The sequence below is a fragment of the Dipodomys ordii genome, unplaced genomic scaffold (genome assembly GCF_000151885.1).
Source record: "Dipodomys ordii isolate 6190 unplaced genomic scaffold, Dord_2.0 Scaffold58, whole genome shotgun sequence".
NCBI classification, from domain to species: Eukaryota; Metazoa; Chordata; class Mammalia; order Rodentia; family Heteromyidae; genus Dipodomys; species Dipodomys ordii.
Window position 1 is genome coordinate 9,652,562 of NW_012267274.1, and position 6,615 is coordinate 9,659,176.

The window sequence follows — 6,615 nt, forward strand, 5'->3', positions numbered from 1 at the left end:
CTTTTGCCAGTCCTGGAGCTTGAACTCAGGGCCCGGGCACTCTCCCTGAGCTTCTTTTGCTCAAAGCTAGCACTCTACCACTTGTGGCTTTACTTTTTCTAGCCTCTTTCTGCCTATAAAACCAACCTCTGGCGGGGCACATGCCTGTAATTCTATCTACTCAGGAGGCTGAGATCTGAGGATCGCGGTTCAAAGCCAGCCCAGGCAGGAAAGTCCGTGAGACTCTCATCACCTGTAAACCACCAGAAAACCGGAAGTGGCGCTGTGGCTCAGGTGGTAGAACTCTAGACTTGAGCTGAAGAGCACTGGTAAGGTGCCCAGGCCCAGAGTTCAAGCCCCTAAAGGAGTTCAAAAACCCTAGGGGTAAAATAGGTCATTCATGCCGGGCGCTGGTGGCTCACGCCTGTAATCCTAGCTACTCAGGAGGCTGAGATCTGAGGATCCCGGTTCAAAGCCAGCCCGGGCAGGAGAGACTGTGAGACTCCTATCTCCAATAAACCACCAGAAAACCGGAAGTGGCGTTGTAGCTCAAGTGGTAGAGCGCTCGCCTTGAGCTGAAGAGCTGAGGGACAGCGCCCAGGCCCAGAGTTCAAGCCCCACGGCCGACAAAAAAAAAAAAAATAGGTCATTCATAGAATTACAGATATATCTTGTTCTTTACCTCCAGGAAAGTCTTGCTCCAGGAAACTAGTGTCCTAAGTCCTGATTGTTCCACCTAGCTTGCTTTGCTTCTGTAAAATAAATAAATAAATAAAACTGTCAAAAGAAAAGGTGTTACCTCTTTCACCTATAAAGCTGTCCTTGCAAGGGTAATCGGTCCCTTGGATGGGATTAAGATGTCTGAAAAAATGTAAATAAATCACTTATCTAGCACTCAGTAAATGTGAGCTATTGTTGCATTGGTATATGTTTCAAAGTAAGGAGAACAATATTTTGTGGATACAGGCAAAAGTTTAAAACAAACAGGAAAATGACACCCTCACGTGCCAATCCTTTTGTGATCTGGAGAGTTTTAGAAGAAATGTGCCTAGCTCCTCCAGGATCCTAATACAGAGGGAAAGTAACTAAGTTGATGTATGTGTAGCTGGGCACTGGTGGCTCACATCTGTAATCCTAGTTGCTCAGGAGGCTGAGAGATCTGAGGATTGCAGTTTGAAGCCCAGACCCAGCAGAAAAGTTCCCATGAAATGCTTACTTCCAATTAACCACTCAAAAACTGGAAGTGGCCCTGTGGCTCAAGTGTTAGAATGCTAGCCTTGAGCGTGAAGAGGCTCAGAGACAGTGCCCGGGCTTCCAGTTCAAGCCCTACAATTTATAAAAAAGAAAAAAAAGAAGATGATGTGTGTGGATTATGTAGTGTGTGTGGTACCTGAAGGATTGAATCCTGCATTGTTCCCCAGGGCCAAGCAAAGCACCAGGTGTTTGCTCTCCTGCTTAATCTGACCTTGGTCCGCAGGAGACAACAGCCCCCACACCCAGCATTCCACTGGGGCCTGGCCAAGGACATTGCCCTTGGCTTCCAAGAGACCATTGGCCATTTTTTATTCTGTGCTTCCTTGTTAAGATCTATATAAACCCACCCCAAAATCCAGTTCCTTGCACAACCTCTAAGCCCACTAGAAGGGCTGTGCCCTTGTTGTTCCTCAATAACTAGTCCCTGCTTGTTGATGATTGAATCCGGCCTATTCCCTTTCTGTTCTCCATTTTCCCAGCAAGGCCAAACCCAGCACTCTGAAATTTGAGATATATTTCATAATTACAATTGGGAGATGTTTTTCTTTCTTAGCAAGTACAGAAAATAATGAAGTCTCATCATTGATGGTAGTAAGCATTAGGCCCACCTTTGGTCCTCAGCTCCACCCAGACCTGAGCTCCTCCCTGCCCTGGAGCTCAGGTCATACAGCTGGCCCCTCCCTCTCCCCCCCTAGACCCACCTGAGCTCCCATCTACCTCACTTTCTACCCCTAGACCCTGCTGCTACCTAGATAGTGAAGGCCACCACGTGCTCTCTGTCCTGGGGAAATATGGCTCCTCTAATAAACCTTCTAATAATCTTTCTCCTGTGCCTGCCTGCCTGCCTCCGCATGGTCCCCTGGAATCCCCTGGACGGATCCTTTCATGGATCCTTTTAATGGTATGTCTGGATTTGCCAAAACAGATAAGCAAAAAATGATGAGAAGGAGGGGAATGTGGCCTAGTGGTAGAGTGCTTGCCTGGAATGCATGAGGCCCTGGGTTCGATTCCTCAGCACCACATATGCAGACAAAAAAGCCAGAAGTGGCGCTGTGGCTCAAGTGGTAGAGCGCTAACCTTGAGGTGAAGAGCTGAGGGACAGCGCCCAGGCCCAGAGTGCAGGCCCACGACTGGACCCCCCTCTCCAAAAAAACCCCAAAAAGCAAACAAAAAAAAGAGAGAGAGAGAGAAACAGTTAAACCCATAGACTATAGATCTGTCCTTTCCACTTCAGCAAGGTCATTGAGTCTGATAGAAATACATTCAGCCCAAAATATAGCCCCGTGTGGTATTTGGGCTTGGGGAATCATTTTCCACTAAGTCAGCAGACACACAGGATTAGTGTTACTTCACCTTCCTTCATACCACATGCACTGTGCAAACATTTCCAAAACACAGTGACATGGCTGAATGGTGAGAAGACAAATACAGACATAAACTAAAGCAAGTTCTTGCCTGTGATCTTCTTGCAATCAAGTGGAAAAACAGAAAGATGGGAGAATTCAGGACCGAATTTATTACTTCTCAAAATTCAGATCCTGAGGCCTGGGAAGGTGGCTTAGTAGTGGAGTGCATGTCTAGCATTCATGAAGCCCTGGGTTCAATTCCTCAGTACCACATGAATAGAAAAAGCCAGAAGTTACACTGTGGCTCAAGTTGTAGAGTGCTAGCCTTGAGCAAAAGCTCAGGGAAAGTGTTCAGGCCCTGATGAGTTCAAGCCTCAGGACTGTCTAATAATTTTTTTTTGGGGGGTCCGGTCCTGGAGCCCGAACTTTGGGCCTGGCGCTGTCCCTCAGCTCCTCAGCTCAAAAGCGCTCTACCACATGAGCCACAGCGCCACTTCCAGCTTTTTTCTTTTTGCTTATGATGGTGCTGAGGAATCGAACCCAGGGCCTCAGGCATGCAAGGCAAGCGCTCTACCACTGAGCCACCTTCCCAGCCCCTGTCTAATAAATTAATTAATTAAATAAAAATAAATTCAAGGTAGGTACTGGTGGGTCACACCTGTAATCCTAGCTACTCAGGAGGATGAGATCTGAGGATCAATGGTAGTTCAAAGCTAGCCTGGGTAGGAAAGTCCTTAACCACCAGGAAACAGGAAGTAGTGCTGTGGCTTACATGGTTCAGTACTTGCCTTGAGCTGAAGAGCTCAGGGACAGCACCCAGGCCCAGAGTGCAGCCCCACAGCTGATTTAAAAAATAAATAAATAAGGGCTGGGAAGATGCCTTGCATGCATGAGGCCCTGGGTTCAATTCCTCAGCACCACATAAGCAGAAAAAAAAAGCCGGAAGTGGTTCTGTGTGGTAGAGTGCTAGCCTTGAGCTGAAGATCTGAGGGACAGCGCCCAGGCCCAGAGTTCAGGCCCCACGACCAAACCCAATAAATAAATAAATAAATTCAGATCCTGAGATTCAAACTTGAGGACAGAGAGAAAAGGTAAAATGTCACAGAGGTAAAACATCATGGAAGTATGAGGTTTAGTGCTCCTCCTTGCTCCCTATCTCTGGCATTGGGTAATGCCTTAAACATCTCCTCAAAGAAAAACTTAGGGAGTAGCCTCATGCAGCAAGGCCCCCAGGGCCACTTTTGTCTGTGACAAAAGCAGCATTTGGAAAACAAATGAGTGAAATGGTGGATAAATAATAAGATAAAGGGTTTGAGGGAGTTGGTGCTGGGTACAGACAGGGAGGGAAGGATAATGAAGGTTGTATAAGTTTGATGGTGACACTAGGCAGAGGTGGAGACATTATTTATAGGGAAGCGGATGACTGGAATAGATGACTCCCACCCTCCTCTTTCATCACTCTGTGCCATCAGACCTGCCAGACAAGTCCACAGTGTTAAGGGGAGTTAAGTAGCAGAGGGCAGAGTCAGGGGAGAGAAGGGAAGTAAGTACTCCCAGCAAACTTTAACTATGACTGACCTCAGTGCCATCATACTTGGAGCTAGCTGGGCTGTGGGAACAGACTGAGTTCAAACCTAGCTTACATGGGCAGCCTTACTATGATGTCAGTCTTTTTTTTTTTTTTTCTCCTTGTGCCATTCCTGGGCTTGTACTCAGGACCTGGGCACTGTTCCTAAGCCTTTCTTGCTCAAGACTAGTGCTCTATCCTTTGAGCCACAGCTCTATTTCCCACTAACTGGAAATAGACTCACAAACTTTTCTGTTTGGTTTGGCTTTGAACATAGAACCTCAGATCTCAGCAATCTATGTAGTTAGGGTTACAGGTGTGAGGGCTCTCTCTCTTTCTCTCTTTCTGTCTCTCTCTCTCTCTGACAAGGTCTCACTTTGCAGCTTAGACTGGCCTTAAACTCATTGGGTAGCCCAAATTGGTACCATCCTGCTTTAGTCACCCTTAGTACTGAGATATGTTATACTCTGTTATACTGTTATACTCTGCTGTTTGGTCAATCTTCTTATTTGGGACTTATATATATATTTTTTTAATTTATTTTTTTCAATTTTATTGTCAAGGTGATGTACAAAGGAGTTACAGTTACATAAGTAAGGTAGTGAGTACATTTCTTGTCCAACTTGTTACCCCTCATTTTTCTCCCTCTTTCTCTCCCTCACTCCTCAAAGCAATGTACAATGCTGAAGCAAGGGTTCTAGTATTTGAGCCAGACCAGTAAGTCTTGCTTTCTAAAAGGGTCTTGAATTTATTCCTAGATGGCCTGGACTACAATTCCCTTATTTATGCTTCCTGGGTAGTTGGGATGACAGGTGAGTACCACCGTACCCAACTTTTATTGACTCTCTTGAATTTCTGCCTCCTGAATAGCTAGGCTTACAGATGTGAGCCACTGCTCCAGCTTCAATAGGAATTTGTTGTTTTTCTAAGCATGTACATTAGTTAACTTTTTTTTTTTGCTATTGCAAAAATGCCTGAGAAAAACAACTTATTGCTTTGGGCATTAAGACAATGGTCTTCAGAGTGAATTGGCTCTCAGAGATGAGCTCTCAGAACAGGTGGCATTTAAGTTCCTCTGTGAGAAGCGAATTCAATGACAAGGTCCAGGAGATCATCTAACCTCCATCTCCCCAACACAAAAGTCCACACCCTGTGGCTCCAGCTTTCCTTCTAATTGTGTTTGACATGTTAACTGAGAAGCTTATTTTCAAACCACACCCCAGAGTGTCTTACTCACTCTGCTTTTTTGACCTAGTTGGTTTGTGTAGCTTTGGGCATAGCTTCCCACATGCCCAGGGAATAGCTGGGCTCAATGGCATGCCAGTGATGTTATGTGCCAGATAAATTTTTCTTGGTAATTGACATTGTGCCTTTCTTTATTCATTCACAGAGTATCTGAAACTGAGAGAGAGTGAGGGAAGATGTGATATTGTCTAAAAAGTAATGTATCTGGTGGGGGAAAAATGAGGGGCCGGGTGCCCGTGGTTCATACCTGTAACCCTAGCTACTCATGATGAGGCTGAGATCTGAGGACTGCCATTCAAAGCCAGCCCAGGCAGGAAAGGCCATGAGACTCATCTCCAATAAACCACTCAGAAAACCGGAAGTGGCAGTGTAGCTCTATTGGTAGAGCACTAGCCTTGAGTTGACGAGTTGAGGGATAGAGCCTAGGCCCAGAATTCAAGCCCACAACCAACTAAACCAAAACAAAAAAACACTACCACCACCAAACCCAAAACCAAGCAAAAAAGGAGGTCAGGGTAAGCCAAGTGACAGCTTGCCAAGCATGTTCAAGGCCTTGGGTTCAATTCCCAGCACCAATTGCTAAATTAATCAAGAAAAGGAGGAAGGGGAAAAAGAAAAAATTTGAATTTGCTTTTTGGCTCAATTGATTCTCCTACCTACTTCAGTCTCTCTCTGGAGTAACTGAGTTTACATGCCTGAGCTACTGTGCCCAGCCTCACGCTTTAATTTTACCTTATGAACTTAATAGCTGTATTTCCAATGCTTAATATACTTTAAATAATTTGAAAAGGAACTGATCAATGTGTAGGAATACTCAAAATTCACTGTATCTCTCAATATTCTAGTATTTGATCATAGGTCTACCAAATGAATAATAATAAATGAGTTGATTCTATAATTTTCTTTGGGATATAAGCAAAAGTCTAGAATGTCAGAAAACTTTTTCTGATATTTAGGTCAAATTTTCTTTGTAAATTCTGCTTACATCTTCCTATGGTCTTCTAAATACTTTTTTGTTTTTGTTTTTTTTGGGTCCAGTTGTGGGGCCTGAACTCTGGGCCTGGGCGCTTTCCCTCAGCTCTTCAGCTCAAGGCTAGCGCTCTATCACTTGAGCTTCAGCGCCACTGCCAGCTTTTTTCTTTTTGCTTATGTGGTGCTGAGGAATTGAACTCAGGGCCTCAGGCATGCAAGGCAAGCGCTCTACCACTGAGCCACCTTCCCAGC